General features: G+C 36.0%; 1 protein-coding gene across 5 annotated transcripts in view; it reads left to right on the top strand.

Annotated features, from left to right (window-relative positions):
• The window catches only part of TENM3 (teneurin transmembrane protein 3), a 1309047-nt gene that overhangs the window by 695055 nt on the left and 588259 nt on the right, over positions 1-25733 (top strand). For all 5 annotated transcript variants that reach the window (XM_032684675.1, XM_032684682.1, XM_032684680.1 and 2 more), the window contains one exon: positions 14218-14375. The gene's annotated coding sequence lies outside the window, so the exon portion shown is untranslated. The remainder of the gene's footprint in view (positions 1-14217; positions 14376-25733) is intronic.

Genomic DNA, 25733 nt, shown 5'->3' with positions numbered 1-25733 from the left:
AGGACAGGCCTGCTTAGGACAGCAGACACTGATTAACATTTGCATTCAGTTCTCTTTTATGCAAATTTTACACTAGGAGTTTCACTTCACATTCGCTTTTATTCTGTTTTAGGTGTATCCAATATGTCACCTTTCGTTTTTCTTCCAAACAAACTGTAATGTCTGCGAACATTTAACATGTAACAACATAAATTTACATATTCTGTTCAATACCTACAAATCCTAATGTCGTAATGTCGCCTATACTGCATAGATCATATGCCAAAGGAAACTGTGGGCTATCTGGACCTTGCAGAGCTTCCTTTATAGCCACAGCAGAATGCTGAGTGCTATGACAGACTGTTTTGTACAAGCACGTTCAAGAAAAGTGATTAAGAAAAAAAGAAAAAAAATCACATAGTCTTAAAGCATTAGTTCCAAATAATCATAACAAACAGGGGTGTTATTACTGTTTTACCCAACTACTATGTTTCCACGTGTGCTTTCCCTCTCTTTCATTATAACTAAAGAAATAGAAGTCATTATTTTGTTAAGGAGACGAACCAGAAATAAAACCCTTCTTTGTATAGCCTAATATCTTATAATAATTAAGAGAGTCTATACAAATTTCCATCCCCAAGACTGAGGGAATTCAGGAACAAATAAATTTAGAAGTTGCTGTAGGTTTCTGATTCACATAGTTATGAAGTGTGAGTAGTACTGAACAAAGTTTTTGCAAATTTTTTGTAATATTTATTATTACTTGAGTTTATTTGAAATGTAAAAGTATGTACATTAAATCCAACCCCTGAAATACACTTGTAGTATTGCTTATTCTGCTGAAACCATATATATGATTATAAAATGTTTTTTAAACATACATTTTTGCTTGTCATCCTGTATTCCATTTCTTGCATTCCAAATGAGCATGTCAATTATTTTCAATGTACTGATTATTTCTGGTTTGGATTTTTTTTCTTTTTTGATCCAAGTACTTTGTTTGCTTAAGTAGACAGCAAAACACGAATAATGCTGCTTTCCATTTCCTTCTTCTACGTGCACACATTGCCTTCTCTCAGTATGAGCAACACTGGAAAAAAATGCACTAAGGAACAGGTCTTCTTCAGGCTTCAGTCATTTATTAGGTTGCTTAAATAGATACATAAATTGAAGTTAGGGTATTGAGAAGTCCCATGAAAAAAAGTTCCCCATGAGCTTAAAGATATTTTAAAGTCTTTGCTAAATTGTTTCTTCACTGTATCCTTTTCTGGAAGCCTCCTGTGCACCACCTAGTAGAGTCCTCTCTATTTGAAAAGAAAATTAGTTATTAGATAAAAATATCCAACACAAGAACTTCAAAGTTCCAAAATGAAGGGATTGGGAGCTACAAATGCTAGAATTAAGTTTGTCCATGTAAATTTTAGCTAGGTGATTTCTATCTATCATATTCTACAGTCTTTAGCTACGTGATTCCTTGCTATTTTTTCCAGACCCTCCCTTATTCAGATCACAGGAGCAGGCTGGGATGAACACCTTCCTGGCCCAAAGACTGGCCCAAGGCATTTTGGACCATATAGTTGTTACTTTCCAAACCTTTGTGTGATACTCGCCACTATTCCATGGGTTTCACACATTACTATTAATTTAATTTCAAATTCCACCTGTGGGGTCTATAAATTAAAAACTTCAGCAAGAGTCAGCAAGAGTCAACAAGAGTCAGAAGTACCAAAAGTTATATTGTTTCAAGGCTATGTCTAATATCCTCAGTGTCAAATAAGCATAGGGACTAAAGTAAAAGAACTAACTGATCTAAGTACACAATTTAAGTAGCTGAGTCCTATTGGGGGCAGGGAAGTCAGGATCATATAGGTCTTCCTATGTTCATGACACAGCTTACTGTTACAGCCATAGTGATGTGTGAAGCTGTGAATCTTCATCATTCTTTAAACAGACAACAAAATTTCAAGCCAGCTCCACAGACCCAGAAACATTGAATACACCACTTGTTTTCAACTCTGAGAAATACATTTTTAAGGGATGAGCAGCACCCTCTAGGAAGTCTATGACAGGATCTAGAATCCATTGCTACATAACAAAAGCTTAATAAATGGAAAAGTCCTTCTGCTTTCCTTATTAAGCATTTTGCAAATTCTGCTGGAAGTTTGAGAGGGGGCTAAGGACTGACAGCACCCTTCACTAAGCAATCCCCATTCATGCCCACAGAACATTCTTTGCTCAGTGAGGCAGAAGAGCTTTGGAAAAACAGCATAGGATCATGCAAATATGGAATGTATCAAAATGCAGATGCCTCAGAAAGAAAAAATCTCATTTCACAGAGTCTGCTTTTACAACCGTGGTAATACTACTTGCATTTTATTTTAGTCTGGCTTGAGCTCTTCTTGTTCCTACAGGAGAGAAAGGTAACTGAAAGCGCTTAGGTGTCATGAAAAATCTTGGGTTTATTTTTTCCATGCCCTTATCCTTATTCTGGTGCAAAGGAACAGCTTGGTTTCACTTCTTAAGGTTTCAGTAAAAGATACAGAATGACGTAATGTCATAGTCATGTTTTATTTCAGTCTAGTTGTCAGGAAACAATCTCTCTGAACTTTTTGAGATTTGTGACCTTTTTCACACATTAGCGTGCTGTGGTTATATTACAACTAAATTACGATTGCCATTTTAAGCCAAGCAAAGACTCCAGAAAACAAGCATTAAAACAATAGTATTTAATAATAATTACATAAAAGTGATTTTGGTAATGAATTTAATTTCTGCTGAGTTGCTAGCTAACCATATGGTTTACTTCAGAATCAATCAAGAATTTCCTTGGACTTTGCTTAACTGGGTGACATACAATTTAAGCACGTGAAGTGTGATAAATACAAGCTGTCTTGATGAAGATTGCTCTGTTGACTTGGATAATGATTGAATAAGAGAAGTGTAATAACAAATATATGCATAGATCTTTTTAAGTACAAATTAAGCCAGTCTGTTAGAACTACCAGTAGGAAGTTTACTATTGATATCACTCTCCTTAGTTACATACTACAAGCAGAAGCAGTGTCATGCACACAAAAAAACATTTTTGCACTTGCTATAAACCACAGGGTATAGTCAATCAAAGACCTTATTTCCTTATTGCTTTGCAGCTTTAACTGATGCTGATAGAAAGCTAATAGATTACTCTTCTGGTGTACAAGGTTGCTACTCTAGTCAGACTGAACACCCCATAAGGCTATATTTATTTTGATTTTCTGATAAGAAAGTTTACAACTTTGACTCTAATGATGAGGAGATACTTTTGCAGATCATCGCTTGGCTAAAAGGACAATTTCACCATCATTGTTACTGAAGTAATTTAAAAAACAAATTTAAAAAGCACTAAATTTGCTACTAGTTTTCCAATGATGTACTAGTGCCAAACATTGTGGCACTAATGCACACCAATAGATGATAGTAGCAACTTTATTCAAATATTTCAGCTTTCACCATTGCTGGGGGCATGGAATATGTTGTGTTTCACTGAAGAATACTTCTGCAACCAGAGGACATAGTACTGCTGGAAGGCTGTATGCTAATGTCTTCAAGTTCCTGCAGCACTCAGTTTAAGCAGACTGGGGGGGAATAAAACCCTCAACTAAACTTAATTATAGTAAAATATTAAAATTAAGGTTTTTTTAAAAATCAAGAGGGATTTGATTAGCTGCTGGTAAAACTAGCGTGCACAACTCTACACAGTACGAAAATAAATAATTTTTCCTCAGGTTTAATATTCAGATGAAAATTGATAAAATAAGCAGGAACTTACTTCAGAATTCTGGATTCATTGAAAAAAAATAACTTTTTTTTCTCAGTTTTGAAAATTTATTTATTGCCTTTAAAAATTTCTCTATAGCTCTCACTCCACAAATTGTAATATTGATCTTGTAATTCCATCTTAGAGATTTATCAAATTGCTCAAAAATCCACAAGAATTAGTAAAGGCTTGTCTGTTGTTTTTTTTTTAATTCTCTCAGCTCACAGTTTAGTTTTTCCCAAAGGAACAGGATCTTATAGCACCCATTACAGTTACACATTAATACTACAACTCTAAATCACTAGTCTGATACAACCACAGTACTATAGTCCCCAAGATCCCAATCATACAGAGAGAGATCATTACATTGCAGCAAATGGCACTATTGCAAAGTCTAGTGAGTCCTGGGTTTTTTTCCTTTTGCTATCTGTAAGGACTCTAAGGCTATTACCCTCTCCTGACTTACATTTCCTGGTGAAGAAAAGTAACTTTAATGAGATCTTTACTTTTCTCCGCTTAAAGTATCAGACAGCCCAAGTGGGAAGTGCTAATTTATTACTCTTCTCAGGCTTTCTGTTGATTAACAATGCTCCAACAGCTGGTAAAATGATTAAATGGTGCTAAATACTAGCACAGAAAAGCTGTGGTGGCCTTGCTTAGTCTTCTTCCTGATCATAAAGCTACAAAATCTTTCAAGTTTTATGTCTGGGCCAAGTTGGGCTGCATTAAACTGCATGGTTAAATCTAAGTGAATGAGATATGTTTATGTTTGAAGACACTGTGTTTGTTTTGAAGGTTTGTTCATCTGTTAGAAAATGATCTTTGAAAAGGTGTTCTTTTTGTCTGTGAGAGCCAATGAAGGTAGGCAGCAGAGTCACATTTGTTTTGTGAAGCAGGACAGGAAAGGCTAGGCTAAAAATTGCAGTCTGATGCTATGTTGTTAAGCCTCATATGTTGCAGCCCAGAAAAAGATGGTGTTACAGAGAAGTGCATTGTGTGCTAAGTTTATTGGGGAAAGAACAGATGACCATAGAAGGAGCTACTTTTTTTTGAGTTTATAGTTGAGACTGCAGCACCTTTCTGATTGTAGACAGAAATGCTTATACAGGAGCTTTTTGCAGTAAGGTGGATTTAAAGTGGTGAACAGATAACAGGCAGATTTTTCTCAGAGTACCAAGTGTGTTATGGTCACTCATATTCTATATATGCGAAGCTGGGGGGATTTTGAGGTTGTCAACAGAGAGGTCATAAGGGAGACAACAAAGGAACTGGAATTAATTTCAGTTCTGGTTTCACTTGGACACACTGTAGACTATCAATGTAGTACATAATATTTACCTGTTTCTCAGAAAAGAAATTATACCTGTCATTTATTTTCTCATTACAACATTTAAGGAACATGCCAAGAGTGCACTATATTAAAGAAGAGATAGCAGTACAAAAGCAAGTGTAATGGTTATTCAGATTTCTGAAAAAAAAGTGTTCTTTAACATAGCTTTTGTGTTCTACAGTAGTAGGGGAAAGGTAGGGCAAGGCTAGAGCTCAATCCAGATTCTGTTTTTTCAGCTGTAATTTAGTCTTTGTCCCACAGATCAACCCAGGATCAGCTGGAATCCTTTATATACCCTTAATTGCAAAGCTTGAGTGTATACCTTTCTAGCAAGAAAAAGGATAAATGGGGGTTTTTTTGATTGGGCTTGGGTGGGGTTTTTTGTGAATGTGCTACTTGCAATGTAGATTATTTTTCTTATAGTTTAACTTGTTGATATATGATAATGGAAATGGCCTCTGTTTTAAATAACTTCTCTAAAAAGGAATAAATACCCAAACAGGGATGGCTGTATCACTGCTTTCAGTACCAGACTGCTGCAGTATCTAGCATTTTAAACTGTCCTCTGTTTTTCTTTTTTAAAGTTGTGTATAATCACCTATAAATCAGTAATATCCAAATGCCCTTAAAATTCTTCCTACAATTTTTGTCTCCACAATTTCAGTGATACTGCCTTTAATTATAGGATACAAACTACTTCTTACCAATTCAATGTTATTTTAAGAACGCTTTGTAACCTTAAATAAATGTGTAACAAATATTTAGGACAGTATAAAGGACTTCTCCAGATGGCTTGATCATGACAGATAACCTTATTTATTGTTATGACAGTACAGGGCCAAGCTGCACCTGTGGTCTCTTCCCCAGTCTCTTGCAGGCTTCTATTTCAAGCAACAGACCTTACCAACACTTTGGCAGGATTGAATACAGCAGTTGACCTAACTTTAAACAGTAGCCCTGCTCTCAAATTCTTGCTCCAGTTTCATGTCAATCGGTCCCTTATTCATCCTTTATACAACCTTTACAAATATTTCTTCAGATAGAATATGCCACCATTTCTTTTTTTATTTTACTGTTCTTAGTCTTAATACTAGGACACTGCTCCCTTTTTTGATAGGGTGAACCTGGTGAGCCCAACTGTAAATTTTGATGTTGTCTCAATGATACAACTCTGTAACGTTTTGTGACAAAGATCAAAGTTACAAAGAGTATCTCCCTATATAGATGTGTGTTATCCATTCCCTACAGAAACACATCACAAGTACAGAAAAGGTTGATCATAATAGGTTCTCTTGCCCAGGTCAGTGGAACATGCAGGTGGCTGAGCTGCAGGAGGTGGTGATAAGGCTGTATAACATCAGGGAAGCTGAGAAGGAGTTAAATAGCTGGTTCCAAGTGCAGTCTTCAGTGAACCCAGAGCCTGCAGCCAAACTGAAAACTTCCCCCAACAGCACACACAGTAGGGAGGGGGCCAATAATGCGTAAGAATGGGAGCTTGAAATGGCAAAGACCAGCAGGAGGAAGAGACTTCCCTGAAGCCTGAGGTGCCCTTATAGAACCCCTTCACCACTCTGCAAACTGAAGAGGAAATACCTGTCACATCAGGAGAGATACTGGGGCCAAACAATGCAGCCCAACTAGCTCCCTGCATAACAGCCAGTGCAACTAAGAAAAGGCGACAGGTAGTAAATACTGGGGGACTCTTCCAAGACCTATGGAGGCACACATTTGACAACCTGAAGTACTCCCTGGAGAGGTGTGCTGCTTACCTGGGGCTCATATCAGGGATGTCACCGGGAGGCTACCAAGCCTCATGCAGTCTATCCACTACTATCCACTGCTACTATCCACACAGCCAGGAGCAGTCTGAGGAGTATAAAGAACGATTACAGAGTCCTGGAAGCAGCAGTATGGGAGTCTGTAGCACAGGTAGTTTTTTCATCAATCCTGCTGGTCAAAGGAAAGAGGTTTGAAAGGGCCAGTTGAATCTGGTGAATGAACAAATGATTACAGCACTGGTGCCACAACTGGATGTTTGTCTACTTACACCATGTCACTTGCTGTGAGAAACCTGGTTTACTGTGGGCTGATGGAGCCCATCTGTCAGAGAAAGAAAACAGCACCTTCATTGATACATATGCCAAGCTATTGAAGAAGACATTCAGTGAAACTTTCCAGGGAAGGGGGACCTCGATCCGTCCCACTCCTACCAATTTGGTGTCAGTGCCAGAAATAGATGACCAGAGATTGCAGAGGTATCACAGGTCAGCAGGAATGCACCTGAAGAGCAGCACAAATTCCAGCCACTCCAGTTCATTGGGGACGCAACTTAAATGCCTCTATGCAAGCGCATGTGGCATGGATAATAAACAAGAGGAGTTAGATGTGTGGATGCCTGTGGAGATATGATTTTATTGGCTTCACAGAGATGTGGTGGGATGGCTTCTATGACTGGAAGGACAGGTTCTTCAGGAAGGACAGGCAGGGGAGACCAGGGGGTGGTGTTGCCCTCTCTGTCAATGACCAACTGTAGTGCTAGAGCTCTGGCTGGGGATGGATGGGGAATCAACCAAGAGCTTATGGAACACAGTTAAAGGGAGGGCAGGGACATTACAGTGAGGGTCTGCTACAGGCCACCTGACCAGGAAGACCATGCAAATGAGGCCCTTTATAGACAGATAGGAGCAGTCTCATGTTCACAAGTCCTGGTCCTCATGGGGGACTTAAGCCACCCTGATACCTGTTGGAGGGACAGTGTCACAGGGTATTATCAATCCAGGAGGTTTCTGGAGTGTATCAATCATAACTTCCTTCTCTAAGTGATAGAGGTGCCAAAAAGAGTAGTGCTATGCTGGACCTTGTTCTGACCAACAAGGAGGGACTGGTGGAAAATGTGAAGCTGAAGGGCAGCCTTGACTGTGGTGTCAAGGAGGTTTTTTGAAGAATGTTAGGAGAAAATCAGATTCAAGACCATCTAAGGAATCTGAAGGTGCACAAGTCCCTGAGACCTGGTGAGATGCATCCACTGGTCCTGAGGGAACTGGTGGAGGAAGTGGCACTATCCATCATTTTTGAGAAATCATGGCAGTCTGGTGAAGTTCCCATGGACAGGCAAAGGGGAAACATAACCTCCATTTTTAAAAAGGGGAAAGAGAGAAGGCGTAGGGCACTACAGGCCAATCAGTCTCTCCTCTGTTGCCAGCAAGGTCATGGAGCAGATCCTTCTGGAAACTAAGGTACATGGAAGAAAATGGTAGTGATTGGTGACAGCCAAAGTGACTTTATTAAGGGCAAATCATGCCTGACAAATTTGGTGGCTGCCTTATACAGCATGGTAGATAAGGGAAGAATAACTGATATTATCTACCTGGACTTGTGCAAAGCATTTGAAACTGTCCCACATGGTAAACCAAAGACACATGGATTTGATAGATAGACCACTCGGAGGATAAAAATTTGACTGGATGACCACAGTTGTAGAATTGCAGCCAATAGCTTGATGTCCAAGCAAAGACCAGTGACAAATGGCATTCCTTAGACGTTGCTATTGGGACTGGTGCTGGGATTGAGTGCATCCTCAGCAAGTTTATCAACAAGACCAAGCTGTGTGGTGTGGTCAACACACTGGAGGGAAGGGTTGCCATCAGAGGGAACTGGATAGGCTTGAGAGGTGGGTCTGTGCAAACGTCATGAAGTTCAACAAAGCCAAGTGCAAGGTCCTACAGTTGGGTTGGGGCAATCCCAAGCACAGGTATAGGCTGGGCAAAGAATGAATTGAGAGCAGACCTGAGGAGAAAGACTTGGGGGGTGTTGGTTGATGAGAAGCTCAACATGACCCGTCAAAGTGACCTTGGAGCCCAGAAAGCCAACCGTATCCTGGGCTTCATCAAAAGGAGCATGGCCAGCAGGTCGAGGGAGGTGACTGTGCCCTTTCTACTCCACTCTTATGAGACCTCACCTGGATTACTGCATCCTGGTCTGAGGCCCCCAATGTCCTAATGCTCCTGTTGGACCAAGTACAGAGGAGGGCCATGGAGATGTTCAGAGGACTGGAGCACCTCTCCAATGAGGACAGACTGAGAGAGTTGAGGTTGTTCAGTCTGGAGAAGAGAAGGCTCCAGGGAGACCCATCAGCCTTCCAGTACCTAAAGGGGGCCTACAAGAAAGCTTGGAGAGGTGCTTTTGACAAAGACATGGAGCAAGAAGACTAGAGGTAATGGCTTTAAACTGAAAGAGGATAGTTTACATAATAGGAAGCAATTCTTTTACTATGAGGGTTTTGAGGCACTGGCACAGGCTGCCAAGAGAAGTTTTGGATGTCCCGTTCCTGGAAGCATTCAAGGCCAGGTTGGGTGGGGCTTTGAGCAACCTCTTGTAGTGGAAGATGTCCCTGCCCATGAAGGGTGGTTAGAACCAGGTGGGTTTTCAGGTCCCTTCGAGCCTACACCATTCTAAGAGCATGGCAGCACGACTGTATACAAGTAAGCATGACGTTGCTTTAAAAAGCCCAGATACTTCATATATAAGCTCAACTGTTACTACACAACCGCGTTTCATTCTCAGTATCTCTCCTGCCTTGTTTTTCCAGTGCGGGCTTAATCCCTTCCTTTCTATGAGATTTTTGTTAACATTTTAATATCTTTTTTGATCATAAAATTCCAAAAAGAAAAAGAAAACTGTCAATCTAGCTAAATTCAGACAGACAGAAATTTCTCAATTAGTAGTTCTTATAGTCTTGTCTTAATAAGTCTTCAAATTTCTACATTGTATCTTATCTGTGACAGGCTTGGGTTTTCTTGCTAGCAGAGTTTTATCCAGCAAGCTGTAATGATGTCAACAGCCAAATGGAAGAACATAAAGTATTTCTAAAATGTTATAGATAACCCCTTTGTCCCCTAAAATTAATAGACATTGTTATATTTTAATGATATACTAACATAAGAATAGTACCATAATGTTCTTAACTTCTTCAGTTCTTAACAGTGTAATAATGTAATCAAAAACAAACAAAAATTTCCCAATCAATAATGAAGAAAAGAAAAATGTTGATATAATTTGTCTAGTTTCTGCTGTGATCCTATGAACTAACACAGAAATTGAGATAAGGAAAGTTAAGAAAAAGTTGACAAATAAAAAGGATAATTGGGTAGCAAAATGAGGCAGCAAAATGCTGAAACCCAAGTTACCACATACAGGTGTATCCTCATTTAAAACAAACTCTTCTCTTATTCATTAGTCAGCAGTGGTTGTTGTCTTGACAGTAGAAAACACTGTGGTACTGCTGTCTGATTAATAACTTCCATTTGCAATTTGGGTGTTGCTGACTACAATGGAATCATTTTCAAAGTGACTCCAAAGTTGTATGATAAATGGATGGATTTCAGAAAGAGGGCTTGATCTGTAGACAGTGCTGGCCGTGGAGAAATTGATCTCTGCTTTGTTTTGCTACAGCTAAATTTCAGTTAAATTTTGATTCATTTTTATTTATACTTTTGCATTTTCCAGTGCCTTATTATGAGCTTCTGCATAGTTCTTACATAAATATTTTTCTGATGTTACTACTGCTTCAGCAGAAAGTGCTGAAGATAAGAAATGTTACTAGGGGTTAAATCTACATATTATCTTTATTGACTTATCTCCACTCTTTGTGTGAGCATATCGATATTCATCTAGAATTTTAGATTCTTAGTGTTTTTCAAGAATAATCAGTTTGTTTAATCAGTTTGCATAGAATAAACTTTGATACTTAAATTCCAAACCCATAGCCTGTTTCTAGATTGAAAGGCAAGTATGTGTTCTGTAGGCTTCTTGGCTCTGAACACACACTAAAGTTATTTCTTATAGGAGACTCTCAGAAATTTTATTAAAATGGTAATTTATCTTTAACTGGAGGAAGTAACACATATATGGGGATAAATGGATCAATTTTTTTCATTGTTCTGATCTCTTTCTGAGGAAAACAAAAATAAAAAACTTAAAGCAGAATAAAATGAACCAAAATAGAGTAATTTGTTTTTTCCCTTAAAGAGTAAAATACTAACCATATGAAAGACAGAAAATACACTTTAGTATAAATAGAAAAATATTTCTACTTTTTTATGTTATTAATTTTGTGATAGGGAGCAGGAAAGACACTGATCAGTAGCAATAGAAATAACAAATAAGGACCTCCACTCAGTACTGTCCATCAGCATTGGCTAGTATTATAGAAATTGGGAAATCCCTACCATATCTCCTGTTAACATATAAATTTGCAGATAAATATTTAATGTTGCGTTAAAATTTATTTCCTCGGCACCTCTGAAAATCTGACTGTAAGATGTAGATTAATTGCAAGCAAGTTCAATAAGAACTCACCGACTTGTTCAAGTTAGGAGCCTTGATTCTCAATACTCCTACTATAACAAGTGGAAAGATAGAAGCTCATTTAAGTCTGATGTGTTATCTGGAAGTGCCTTTCCTTCACTCTGTTGACCAGAAAGGAGATGTTGGACAAGGCGTCAAACTTTCAACCTTCAATAAAGGATTCAAAGTTGCCCAGGAGAGTGCCTGAAGTAATATCACTATTGTTCCTCTTTCTGATTGCCTGTCCAATAAATGCTATATAGCATTCTTCATTGATAAGAAACATTTTGGAATTGCTGGTTTTTGTTATCCTTTCCATGTGAATTCATCTGGCTATAAGATATTTTAATGATAATACATGATACCGTGTGGTTCTCAGCAAGTTTTGTGTCGAATATTTAGTGCAACTGTGTTGACATTCTGCCAGGCTCTTGGTGAGAGCTGCTTGTAAGAAGTCTCGTTGAATCTGATTCAGTTTAAGGGTAGGTCACAAATCTCAGTCACAGCTCAGCAGATCACCCAGATTTTATTGTCTGAGTTAGCCTCTTTTATGGCTGGCTTCCAAACCAGTGTATTGTAGTATGAGTTCAGAAGAGGCAAACTAGGAAACATGAAGGACTGAGAAGGCACCATGCTGCTAACATGCGATCTGTACTTTGCTAGCAGTCCTCTGGTTCAGCTCTTGGCATTGTCCCTTGTGAATAACAACAAATTAAACCATTATAAAAATTGATATAATTGTTTAGAGGAACAAAGATCCTCTGTCTCTTCTGGAGTTTAGTATGTCTATTATCTCTGCCTTCTTCTTAATCAAGAGGAGCAGCTGACAAGAAATGTGTTAAGTGTGACTAGCAGGAGACTACAGATAACAAGACAAAGCACTTTTCTTCAGTTCAAAGAATACAAGTGACAAGCTCTGGATAAATTCCTTTCTGTTTTCATTTAAAAGTACCTACCCATGGTACCAGTCAATATTAAATATGGTATTTCCTGAAATCTATTATCATGTGATAAATAACTTGGCCTACAGAGAAGTAAATACCAGATTTTGTAATATACCTATATCCGTAGCAGAATATACTCTATTTTGCGCTGTAATACAATTCACAGAATGAAAATTAAACTTTTAAAAAGAAGTTTCAGTACCATCATTCTCAGGGGTGTATTGCTGTGTACTGCCAGCATATCTGACAGTCTGAATTTACTCACTGAAATCTGCTAGTAAAGACAGCAATATTCCAAGTCAGTACATGCTGGAGAGTGCTTCTGTGTCTATTATGTAGAAAACAATTTTTGGCTGGAAAAATTAAAAGAAAGTATTTGAGCATGGAATGTTAGAAATATTTATTAATTGTATTAGCATGAATTTTCTGAATGTCATTAGCATAAAGTATTATTCACATTTTTCTGAATGTCTTGGTCCCTCACTCTAGTGTTAGTTTCATCGCTAATTGTTATTTAGAATAAAACAATTTAAACTATCTACTAGGAATAACTACAGCTTTTTTTGCTGTTAAGTTTGCTGCTGGTTTTCATTACCCCTCAGGTATATTGATTAGATTAGAAATTTACAGCATGTATTTCTCAAAAAAGTGTTTGAGAAAAATATCTGTCTGTTAGAGGTATTTACAAATACCTTAGGAAAAGACCATGAAATATAATTTCAATTAAGGTCATAATAGTTGTTCTGCTATTCTCAGATCGATAGTAAATCTTTTCCTCTTTTTGATGTGCCTTCCCATTCTGCTCTTTTTCTGTGCAATAACCTTTATAATTATTATTAATTATATCACGTTAAGTATATGTTAACTTCAGTGCTCCAAGAAACTAAAATATTTGTAAAACTAAATTTTTATGACCATTTTATCACTGTATTTCCTTCTTTATTTCCATACTGGAACTTTTTTTTTTGTCTTGTCTCAGCCTTCCTAAACCAGTTGTTTTGGTTTTTTATAAGTACATTACGTTTCGTATTTCAACCATTGCCAAACAAGTTTTTTTCTTGTTCTCTAGAATATAAACTTATTTCTTCTCAAGTTTTACCCCTTTTTATACCAGAGTTATTACCTGACATGTTTATTTTCGAGACCAGCTTTTAAAATTTGTTTTCCTTCCTTTACTTTGTAAATTATATAATCAATTATTTATACATTATTTCCCTAGTGAATTCTAGGCAGAATGTGTGATTGTCCTCAAATAAGTCATGCCACAAGGAAAGCTCTCTCAGACAGCTAACACCAGTTAGCCCAGCTAGTTTTTAACCTCTCCTGAGCCTTGATATGTCTAAGGCCAGCCTAAAACTGCTTACATACTGGATCATTTGGTTGATGAAACTGATGCATTGTACAAGCCCATTTACCCCATTTTGCTGAATTTGCATTGGTTTGCCTATTGCACACAAAGTCAGAAGATGGTCTGGGCAAAGAAAAGTGGCTATGAGAGAGAGAAATACAATCTAACTTCAGCATCAGCCTAACATCAATAATTTTATGAGGGTCTAACAATCCTCTTGGCATTTGTACAACCTGGCTGAAATTTGAGTGGTGTCCACATAGTATTACAGAACTTGCCCACTTTTTCTAGGCATTCCTACATACACAAAAATACTTTTCCATTCTGAGATTAAGTGCAAGCAATAGATTTATGCGCCTTGCATTGTTACTAATAATGTCCCATAGCTGTTCATTTTTTAACTAAAGAACGAGTTTTATAAGTAGATGACATACTGTCTTCTAGACTCTAATTAAAACTTATTTTTGGTCCTTAGGTGTAATGACTACTCTTTGGAGATGAGGTCTTAATTAATGCACAGAGATCCTGAAAGTCCCACCTCTCAACAGTAATGATTGACATCCAAGGATACATAAATTGCACTAATTGAGCTTTCCATTTATAAATTTTTCTGCAGCCAACTCATCAGAAAAGGTAGGAGAACAGAAGAGCATAAGTTATTTTCCTGAGGTGGGGGTTATTTTCCTGAGGTGGGGGAAAATCTTGCAGAACTATTGAACATTTATTACTATGGGTGTCAACTCTTCAGATTTTAGATGTAACTTTTTTTTGCTATGAAAATTAGCAATTTTAATTCAGTGATATATAGTTGAATAACAGCACATTATTAACTATTCAAAAAAAAAGAATATATTATAAGTCAGTGGGCAATGCTTTGGATGGGAAATAGTGATGGATAGCAATATATGCTTTCTGAAAAGAAGTTGTATAGTTTTAAAATGAGATATTTCAGTGTGTGAGTAGTGGCTTATCTTAAATGTTCTCCTAATTTTGACCCACAGTCAGAATCAGAGATTTTATAATATTTGTTAAGCAATTACTTATATCTAGGATTCAATTTAGTACTTCAATAATAAACTTTTTTTTGTGTTTAATTTAACTTCATATTTTTCTGGAGTCAGTTAAGATGAAGTAATTGAATAAAGTCCAGTATTCTCACCTGAGCTGAAGTCTACAATTAGATACTGATAAGAACATGGTAGATGGAGAGGAACAAAGGGCGCTGGTATGTATCAGAGAGATATTTGGCAGAGCAATTGCATTGCAAATGATATATAGGAAGTACAAGAAGCAGCCAAGGGGGGAAAAAATAAATGGAAAGGATGCCAAACATATGCCTACATAAAGATTTATCTGTGTTTTAAAAGGTAATCCAGGGTGCAAAAACAAGATATTTGGTCTTGGAAATTTTATTTGACCATGATTTTTTTATCTGGATAACTTAGAACACTTTAAAGTTAACTTATTTAATCCTTATTTATAACTTTAATTTTTGGTGATATAACAAATCTCAGTGAAACTTAAGCTCATGAAATAGGTATCAGACTTTCATGAGAGAAATCTGTTCAGTTTCAAAGTTTGTATTTTATGTTTACCTGGTATTTATGCTCTTTTCTAGAAATTGGAAGCATTCAAGGTGTGGGGAAAAAATCTGAACATATTTCAGAAGTGATATTTGAGGATTCTAAAAACAAGTCAGTTTAATTGGAAGGGTTAAGTTTGAGAACTAGAGGAATTACACTTTCTTGGGGAATATCCGTACTGGAGAAGATTAAAGTATAAATGCTTAATGATATACCCTTAAATCTGGAATACAAACAGCTGTTTATATCTCAATGAAAAGTGAACAGATCCATGGGAAAAATGTAAACATATATATGTGTGAACTGGGGCCTCTAACTTCTGAGATGTTTTACTCCTCAACTGCAGCATGAAGGCCGTAAAGAAAGGGATTGAAAAGAAAAGCAATGATTACGTAAGGGAGGTCCTGGACAGAGAGTCATCCCATTAAAGCAGTACACTGACTTTGCAACATCCCCTTTGTGTCCAACAAGGTTCTAAAAATGTGTGTTACCTGTGCAAGACTACAGAATAAAGCCAACTGGGATTATGGGAGCAGAGCAACTTAGAGTGCAGACCTTTGTATTCCTTCAATAAAAATATGAGGACGAAGTGAAGCAAAACTTAGAGTTAGGAGTACAAAGATATAAGTGGAGGATAGAGAAAACAGTGGGAAATAAAAATAAATTATTAGAATAGTGACTATTCTAACTATCTTTTATATCTAGAATAATTTTATACTCTTGAAATTAGTGCAAAGCTATTAGTAGATCTTTTATGAGAATGTTGATTTCATCTTCTTTCTGATATAACTCTTCATCCAAAGTAACCCCTTGCAAACTTTTATACTTACCTATAATTTATAATGTTACTGTGATTTCCATATTTCATGTATGGAGGTATAATATCTAGGTATTAAGTAAATTTTTCTCTTAATTGCTGGGCATACAATGTGTATTCTTTCCACTCTAATTTGGCTAATTTGAGGAAGATGAATTGTTAAAACATTTTGGTAGAACCAAAAAATGTTTTTACTTGTTAAGGACAACAAAGATGCTTTTGTACAACATAATACAGCCACTAGTCTGGCAAAGTCTAACTTTATTATCACGCCTTCAGAACGTGTGTAGTTTTATACTTATGAAATGGTAAAATTTCACTGTAAGTTTTACTAGACTGTATATATGTAGAAATAGCTATTAACTGGAAACATATGCATGCATTCGGAGTGTTGGCAGCAGTTTTAAACTATAGTTAGAATGTGTTTTGTGCTAATTCAAAGTAATAGTTCTAGTTATAACAGCAGCTTTAAAGATCATAGCAAATGTCAGATCAACTGAGGCCAATGTATGACTCTTGCATATGGTAATCAATTAGACATTAATGATAGGTATTTCATTTTGAATAGCTGCAACAATAAATTATTCTCAGGGTAACATGGTGGAGCCTAGTCTCCTTTGGCTTTTGGAACCAGTAAAATAACAGAACATCAGTCAAATTAATAAAGTGTGCCCTTATTACACATTCTGCATCTGAACATAAACTGCCAGCATATGATCGAAGACTGCAGCTGTTTCAGTTATATCACAGTCACATCATAGACATTTTATAGTTATAGCAGAGAGAGAGTTCCAGGGACAACCCAGTCACCTTGAAGACATACAGAGTTCAGTGGAACCTCATTAAATTGCACCTTGATACCATATGAAACTGGTAGGACATCTATTAGATATGGCATATATAATTTTCACATTAAAATTTTTGTATGCATGTTTTATGCATTGCCTGTATGTCTTCTCAATAAATCCAGGTTTTTGTTCACAAAAAAGTTCAGCATTTCATGTTTGCATATTTTAATTTTGAATTGGTAGTTGCCAAAACCAAAGGATTATTCACAGCCAAAATGGTTGTGTTTTATCGCACATTTTCAGGTCGTATGAAGACATTAAAAAAATATCTAACGATCATTAAAATATTTTAAATGCAAGATGGAATATTAAATTCTGTTTTCACAGCTGTTGACACATTTTTCCATTTCGTCTCATGAACTAGTGTTTCGATTAATTTCGATGAGTTTTGCCATTGGCTTTTTACAAAAGTAGAATTTCACCTATTCGATTTTTAGATATAATCAGATGTGTTTTAATAACAACAGGTTACTTTTTCTATATTTTCAGATTTCAGTATGAGAAACACCAAGAGGAAGAAATCTTAGTAAGAAACTGATTCAAAGAATTATTTCTGAAAAATATGTTTAAGAATGAACACAGGGTATCTAACTAGTGTATTACAAAAAAATTAAACTGGTTACTTCTTTGTCTGGAATTTTAAAGATACTCACAAAACACAAAACCTGAGCCTCATTGTTTCAGTATCACATTAGAATTCACTGAAAGAATATAATTTTATCATTTAGGTAGCCAAGCACTACAATAAAATACAGGCAGCCACTCAATCCAATATTTAAATCTTAATTGTTTTGCAAAGTTTGGGATTTAATTCCTGAAGCAAAATGAAGCAAAAACAAAAAGTGCCCAAGTTTACTTTAGGAATAGCTCAAATAAAAAATACAACCTTGTGTTCTTAGCTATTCTTCCTAACCCTATTCTTCACACTTTACAGATAAAGAAACGTGTGTATTTCTTCTCATAAATCTCAATGTATGTAGGGAAAAAAAAAATCATTTGTAAAGCTAAAGTTAGGTGAGATAATAATCTATTATGGTAACAGTCAAATTATTTGTCGTGTCATGAAGGGTTATGCTTTAATTAAGCAATAAGTCATGACAGGGTGTGAATTGCAAATGTAATAATTCCTGTCTAGTGTATTGCTAGGCAAGAGGCCAAAGGCGTAGTGCCATAGCGCAGGGATGAATTATTATGCTGTAATTTAAACAATACAATATCATATTGCAATAACTGCAAAATATTATATTTAAAATTTAAAAATACATATTATAATTTTTCTATGTCTAATTACTCCTCCAATAAACTATTTGGTTGCAAAGGCTATCACGGAAAATACATATTTTCTATTTAATATAGAAAGACAGTTGTTTCTGGGAGATTTGAAGGATGTTATTTTGATACCATTTTTCCTAAAATAAATAGAAGACATACAGCTCTGAGAAACAAATGTTCCCAAAAGTCTTAATTTGAGTTGTAGTCTAGTTCTGTTTAGTGAAAAGAAAGGGTTTTGTGAAATTCCTTTTACCTAGAAGCCTTACATTTAGTGTAGGCTTTGTTATAACACTTGCTTTTTGAAAACACAATTTTTCTACTTTTCATTCTTTCTTATTGACACTTTATCAGAAGACACATTATTTGTAAAGCCCTTCAAATTCATCTCTTAGATTAATGTTTTTTTAAAAAACTGTGTTTTCTTTTATTTTTCCCCCGATCTCCCAAAACAAAGTCAATAAGAAGACAAGATCCTTGTGGGTTCCTTTTAATACAGCATATTCTGTGATTCTGTGAAAAATACAGAATTGGGAGAGAACTCCCATTCTGTTTCTCCTCTACAAAGCACAAAAATCAAAGATACTGTAAACAGTTGAAAGAGATGAAAAAAGTGATGATATTGATGATTTTCTGCATTTTCATTGGCTGTATGATATATGTAGAAAACCTCAGGCAGTTAAATCTTACAATGCATAATGGTTCCCACTACCAAGAAACCATACCTTATGGTCCATTTTGCAAAACTTGTGTCTGACTGGAAAAAGTTCAGCAGGTTCCATGCCTTAATTGAGATGTACATGCAGTTTTCTTCTTGAGGGAAGTTAGAAGCCTCATCAGTTGATACATTTCTTTGTTTGTAGCTGAGCAATACCAGTCAGATTATGGTATCCAAAAAACCCCGAAACTTTTTCTTCTCGTTTGTGAGATTCAGTAGAACTCAACTAAAATGTAGGGGTTTTCCTCATTATTTTACGTTGCTTTTGTGGCAGTGATGTAAATCAATACAGCTTCCAGATTTCACAGGTCTGCTGCACGGTATCACTCCAGTCTAAATCTCTGTGTGTTCCCTGTGGGGCTTTTTCAGTTGCATTTTTGTGGTCAATCTGAGGCTGACTGGTGCCTGATGCACTACTGAAAATCAGATATGAGAACAATTTGCAAGTTGCTGTTTGACTCCATAATTTGCTAGTTGACCTAATCACATTACAACTAATATACTTCTTTTCAGTGTTGCAATGTTTGCTATGGTAATACTAGCAAACCATGTGTAATGCTCCCTTTTTTGTTTTATCACTTCTGCACTGTAGTGTAGATGTAACAGTAGCAATAGACCTCTAAAGAAGAGGGTTAGTGTTTAGGTTAGTACATGAACAAAGAGACAATTTTTTTCCAAAATACTTGAAATTACAAGCAAATTTGCCTTCAAAGGATTCTTTATACACTTACAAAAATCTGTCACCACGGCAGAGATCACAGGAGGAAACAATTGGTTTAATTTTCTCAACAGTTGAGTAGTTTCCTCTTCTTCCTAAGTACAATTCATCAAAAATAAAGTATGTTTCAATTCTGATATGATTTAACACAGCCAGTTAAGGAATTTGTTTTTTGTTTCATAGTTATCAGGAGGCCATTTCTACTTATTAGCTTTCAGTAAACAGTTTTCTTTAATCTTAGACTGCTAAGTCTAGATAAGGATTCACAGAAATTATTCATTGCTGAAACAATTTTAAAACATGTAAGTTCTATAAACTGATGTTTTGACTTTCTCCATTTTTGTAGTAAACTAATTTGTATAAATGTTGCATAGCTTTAGTAGAAAAATAAAACAGAAAAAAAAATGTTCAGGGCAAAGAATAATAAACTGCCAGTTCAAGCTTCTGTTTTCAAAATAGTAATGCTTTTGAGATTTGATTAGCAATGATGTATTATATGACAAAAGAAGAAAAAGGATTTAGAAATGGAAACTAAAAATAGTTGCGTGGTAATTTAATAACCTGGCAGATTTTATTCCATCTGTTAGGAAGAGTTTGAAAGCCATTTCCTGCTGCCATTCACACTGCAGAGGCTTCAGAGTTCAGAGATGGAATCAAATACCTGATGTGAAAATCTGCTATTATGATTCATATCCAAATATCAATATCCTTGCCTAGAATATTGTGCAGGTTTATTTAAGAAAGAAAAAGCTGATCTAAAAGTTTAGGATTATTATTTATTTAATTGTCAGTGCCACACCTTGTGGCAGAAAAAGTACAAAAACCATTCATCCCTTTCAATCTATGACAATGTTGAAACTATTCTATGTGACTGGACAACTCAAGAAACCAGATCGCTCGGATAGGTGGTCCAGGATTCAGATTTAATGAACTTACTTTCAGAATGAAAATTCTATACAGAAAGAAAAAGCAGTGTGGTATTGATCTGTCCTTTATTTTTATCCAGAGTTCATAAGCAAACTGGGGAAAGAGAACATCAAGTCAAATTAGTGGACAGAAGGTATGAAAGAGAACATATATCATAAACCTGTAGCTGATGAACTGACATTGCAACCCACCATAAATAAGTATGTGCATGCATGGTTTTCTGATGATGGGTTAGCTGCAGCAACCCACATCTATCTGTATACAGCTGGTTAGGTGCTATAATTGGTTACTTCTAGATGATAATTCACAGGTGTTTGAAAGAAAGAAATCAAAAATTACTTTTTTGTCTTTAATAATGGAAAAGCTGTAGCACTCCTGGTAGTGTTAACCTAATATTATCAGACTGGGGGTATGATAACATAGGTTGGAACTGTACATGGATGAGTGACATAAGCTGCTATAAACACTATAAACTTGTTTTACACAATAAAGGGTCTTTTACATTTGGCCAGTCAGGAAGAGAATCTAGAGGGAATACTGAAACTTCACTGACAACTTGATTTTTTCTTTCTCTAAGCTGGCCAGAAGATAAAGTTTTCATTAAAATTTAAAATTTAAAACCCTTATGTAATGTACTTTCCCCCCATTTACACATTCTCATGCTTTTTGCGTATTTTAAAATACTCTGGCACAAGATTATTTTACTTCACCTGAAATCACTGGTTAGAAAAGAAAATGAAATGGTTCATTTTAATCACAACAAAAAGGAGTACTGAAAGTTCTACCTGTGAGGTTTTATGTTCATCTTTTCAAAAATTTCATCCCTAATTTCTAGGAACCTTTACAGGTATACGATTAAAGCGGCATGATTACTTATTAGGTTCTGAGCCCTGTATGAGAGGTCAGTTAGTGTCATACTGAGTTCTAGAGAATGTGCATTTGCTCATAGACTTTCTGAAACTGGGCTAAAAGAGGAGTATAAGCACAAATCCTTGTGCTAGATTGTTGATCCACCAAGTTATCTGCTTTGTTAGGTTATACTTGTTTCCTGCCCAGTCTCTGCAAAACAAATTTGATGTTTACAAATACATGTCAATTTAAATAACACCAGTGTTAATGATCTTTACAAGCATAAGAATCTCTCATCTTAAAGATTCACACTAACATTGTTTATCAGGCCTAAGATTAGCCTGTTGGAGTAATTAAAAGTTCATAATACTGGATTGCCTTGCTAAAGCTAAACTCACAGTGGGTTAATGTTTTCACCTTAAAATAATTTTCTTTTGTCCCAGAGAATAGACCTTGGATTTAATAAGACCAGCTCAAACAAACAGATTTGTAGATGTGCAAAATCTGATTTGTTTTTGTTGCCTGTGCTTCTGGAGAAGGATGTATAACTTGCTGTCAGCAAAAAGACCAGAAGAGTTAACCCATGTGTCCTTCAGGCTTTAGGTACAATATGGGTTGCAGTCTCAAAAAGTGCATTCTTAAAACTAGCATGAAGATACAGTTCTCCATAGGGAACAGCAATGAAACAGTTTGATTAGATAGATAAGGCATATAGGACGTTTTAATTAATTCATGCTGATTTATACAAGAAAGGCTTAAATTTAACCTTTCCTTTGTACAAGACTAATTCTAAGCATTCCTTCCCTTGCCCTTTGACTCAGCATTAACATTTGGACAGGTATACCTTGTGATACAGTATTTAACTTTGTCACTTTATTTCATCGTAAAAAATGGATCCCGAATGTGACTGTTTTGCATACATGTCCACATTCTAACAATGATCGCCAGAAAGAAATGACAATAAATTCAGAATCTGAATACCTAGAATCCATTTAAAAAGTAATCTTGAAAAAAAATAAATAATTCAGTATTCCTAATGATACAAAAGATATGAAAATAAAAAATTATCTCAAGCACTGTATTAGTATTATTTATCTAATCTTTCTAGTTCCTTTCAATGGTGTGTTAGAAGCTTGATCAACTCAAACCAGATTTTAGCCTTTCCATTTATAAAGCAAGCAATTTTTAGATCTGTAACTGTGTGCTGCACACCCGAATGTGGCTTGAACAGCCAATAGGAGTAATAGGGGTGATTAAACCTTGTCACAAGGGGTTAGATGCGGTGCTTTCTTCCTACATGACAGGCTGTGACAGTCAAACAGCACTGAAGCAGAACAAACGACAGTGGCAGTTTGCTGTGAGCAGTGCTACTGTCACAACTCTCACTAGAAAGCCAAATGCTAGGTATTCAGCTCAGGGAAGTTTCAAATAGACCATGCAAATTCTGGTTTCAAAAATTTCCCTGCAAATCAGTCGTGACACGCATTAGCTGCAGAGTGATTGTTATTGCATGAGTGATTGTCCACTGTCAGACACTGGCCCTGATCATAGTTTATCAGTGACACTGTTGATCCATTTACGTTTGTGCTTAGCTGTTCCTGTTACGGGAAATCTGCCTTTATTTGAGAGAAATGGGGTACTAATGTAGTTAGAATGAAGGTTATCATCTCTCTTTAATGATGACATGTGTTTGTCACTGAATAACTACGTTAACGATGCTCCAAACACCATGTTCCTAACTGAAACCGGAATAAAATCAAATATTCAAAATATAAGCTTTCATTCCTGAGTAAAAGGAACTGACTTTAGAAGAATAAACTTTGAATTTTTAAGATTTCTTATAAGGCAATAGTTAACTAAGAAAATGCAGCCCAAAACTCAGTCTTTTCAAGTGTAGCATTCCAGGCTTTTGTAACACAACAGCAGAAACAGATTTTACAAGAAAAGGAAACTAAGAATCTTAGTCATCTGCATAAGAGAAAGGCATACTACGAATATTTTGTTTTCTCATTTTAAGCTGAAGTTAGACAGTATTCCAAACCCAGCAGAGTGTTCCTGTGTGCCCACATATGTATGTACCTAATTCTATAAAGAGGGATAGAAGGGGGTTGGAAATGTTCAAGATATCCTCTAAAAAGTCAATACCAAGTCAATATAGGTGAGAGTTTTTTCATTATTTCAAGGTACATCTTTTCTAACTAAAGAAGTGTTATGCTTGGATTTCTTACTGCTCTCACATTAAGTAATTCTGAATAAATTCTGGTTTTGAATTTTTAAGTTACTGTTTGTTGCTCTTAGCAATAAGATTGGATGAAATTATCTCACTTTAATTGAAGGTTGCAGCTGTGTAGTTGATTTTGCACTGAAAATGTCCCTTCTAGAAGGATTAAACCCCTCCTTTTGTACTTATTTATTTAAAATTAATCCCAAAATTTGCCATTTCTGTTTAGAGGATATTTTAATCTTAGAACATGTATTTTTCTAATTTTACTAATCTTTTCTAAAAAGATGGTTAGGAATTAGTTTTCCAAAATTTATTTTTCAGCAGTCTTTTTCTTATTTTACTTCTTCTAGCTATAGATATTAAACGAGTTAAGCTTTACATATGTTGTCCCATTTTCACATATATTAACACCCTAACTGCCCAAACTGGGGCCTCTTTTTCAATTCTAAAATCAATTAAGAAAAATTCTGTCTTATTAAGGCAAGAATCACCAAAGCTTATCTTGGATCTGGTCATGTGCACCCATTCTTCAGAAAGCTACCCTTGCACTGCCAGGCATGTTGCTTCTGGCAACTCCTCAGCTTTACTTCTCCATTATACCCAAAGCAGTAACAGCTGTGACAATATTTAGTGGTTGAAATACTGATATGACACTCCATTCTTTCAATACAGAGCATCTTTTTCTCTCTATTCTCTCTCAGGCAAATTATGTAAGATTTTTCACAGAAGAGATCCATGCCAAAATACAAGCTCAGTTTCTCCTAAATACCTGTCTTTTCCTTAGCCCTTTAATGCCCTTGCTCCTGATAGGATTTGAGACATGCTGGGAAGGAAGGATTTGTAGGCAAAAATGCCTGAGAAACTGTATAGGGAGCATTGTTTCCATCTGGTGAACATTGTGTGGTTCGCCAGAGAAAAATTCATATCCATCTGTCTTTTCTGGGTGTGTAAGAAGAGGTTGCTCTCTAATAAATATTATCAGCTTTCTGGACAGCATAGGGAGCAGTTATGAGATGAAGCAGGACTTTCACCGAGCAGTAGTAAAGTAGCTCCTCTAATTTGGAGCACCTTTTCAGCTGCTGGAGTCTTTTCTTCCTCAATTCTCATCCCAGATTTCTGCACATCCTCAAAAGGTTACCTGGGGGATGTCATAATCCAGTTGATATATGTTGCTGAACTCAGACTTCCACCTTGTAAATCAGGATAGGAGCTTACAAGGCAGAAGGGTGATAGTGGCTGCCCAAAAATTGCACTCAAATTAAAAAAAATATATTCATGCCAACCTCAAGAAAATTAATTTTTTTGCTTTATAATTTCTGTCCATGAAATTATTAACAAAAATTTATTATTAGGAATTTGAGAGTCATCCTGAAAAAACAGACACAAGTGTTGAGCTAGAGTAAAAGAAGCCTCTTCTATTCAAATACCAATCCAGAGTATTTTCATAGAGCAGTATAATTTCTTTAAAAATTTTTAAGCAAAAAAGCTAGAGGAGTTGATGCCAATATCAATATAAAATGGTTTCATTAGTAAAATTAACCTAATAAAATTGACAGCAGTCGAGTAGAAAAAAATCATGTTTAGAAAGCTACTCAGCAATTTGTTTAAAATAAATCGTTAAAGCCATGATTTAGATGTTCTGTCTTGCTTACCCACCACACAAGCAGTTAATACAAAACATTCAATTTTGCTCTTATGAAAGAAAAAAATGTATTTTTTTAAAATAGCTGTAAATTAGGTTGTGCTAGAAGCATCCATTTTCTTGCCTCCATCACTGCCAACTCCCACCGTCTTCTTTGATATATGATTTGCTGACTACTGTTATTATTTATGTGTTTTACAATTACTACGAAGGACACCTCCCCTTCCTCAGCCCTAAGCCACAAATCTGAAATGAATAAATGCTGTTTATTGTGACAGTGTTCCTTTTGTCTGTGGAACAATGACAAACTACACCACTGACAGCCAGTTGCTGTTTTTAACTTCTGCTCTCGAGCTCAGTCTTTGAGTGTTCTTCAGAACATGACAACAGTCAGTC

Source organism: Chiroxiphia lanceolata, chromosome 4 (genome assembly GCF_009829145.1).
Source record: "Chiroxiphia lanceolata isolate bChiLan1 chromosome 4, bChiLan1.pri, whole genome shotgun sequence".
In the NCBI taxonomy this organism is placed as follows: Eukaryota; Metazoa; Chordata; class Aves; order Passeriformes; family Pipridae; genus Chiroxiphia; species Chiroxiphia lanceolata.
Note: the sequence above shows the minus strand (reverse complement) of the source record. Positions and strands in the feature narration are given on the sequence as shown.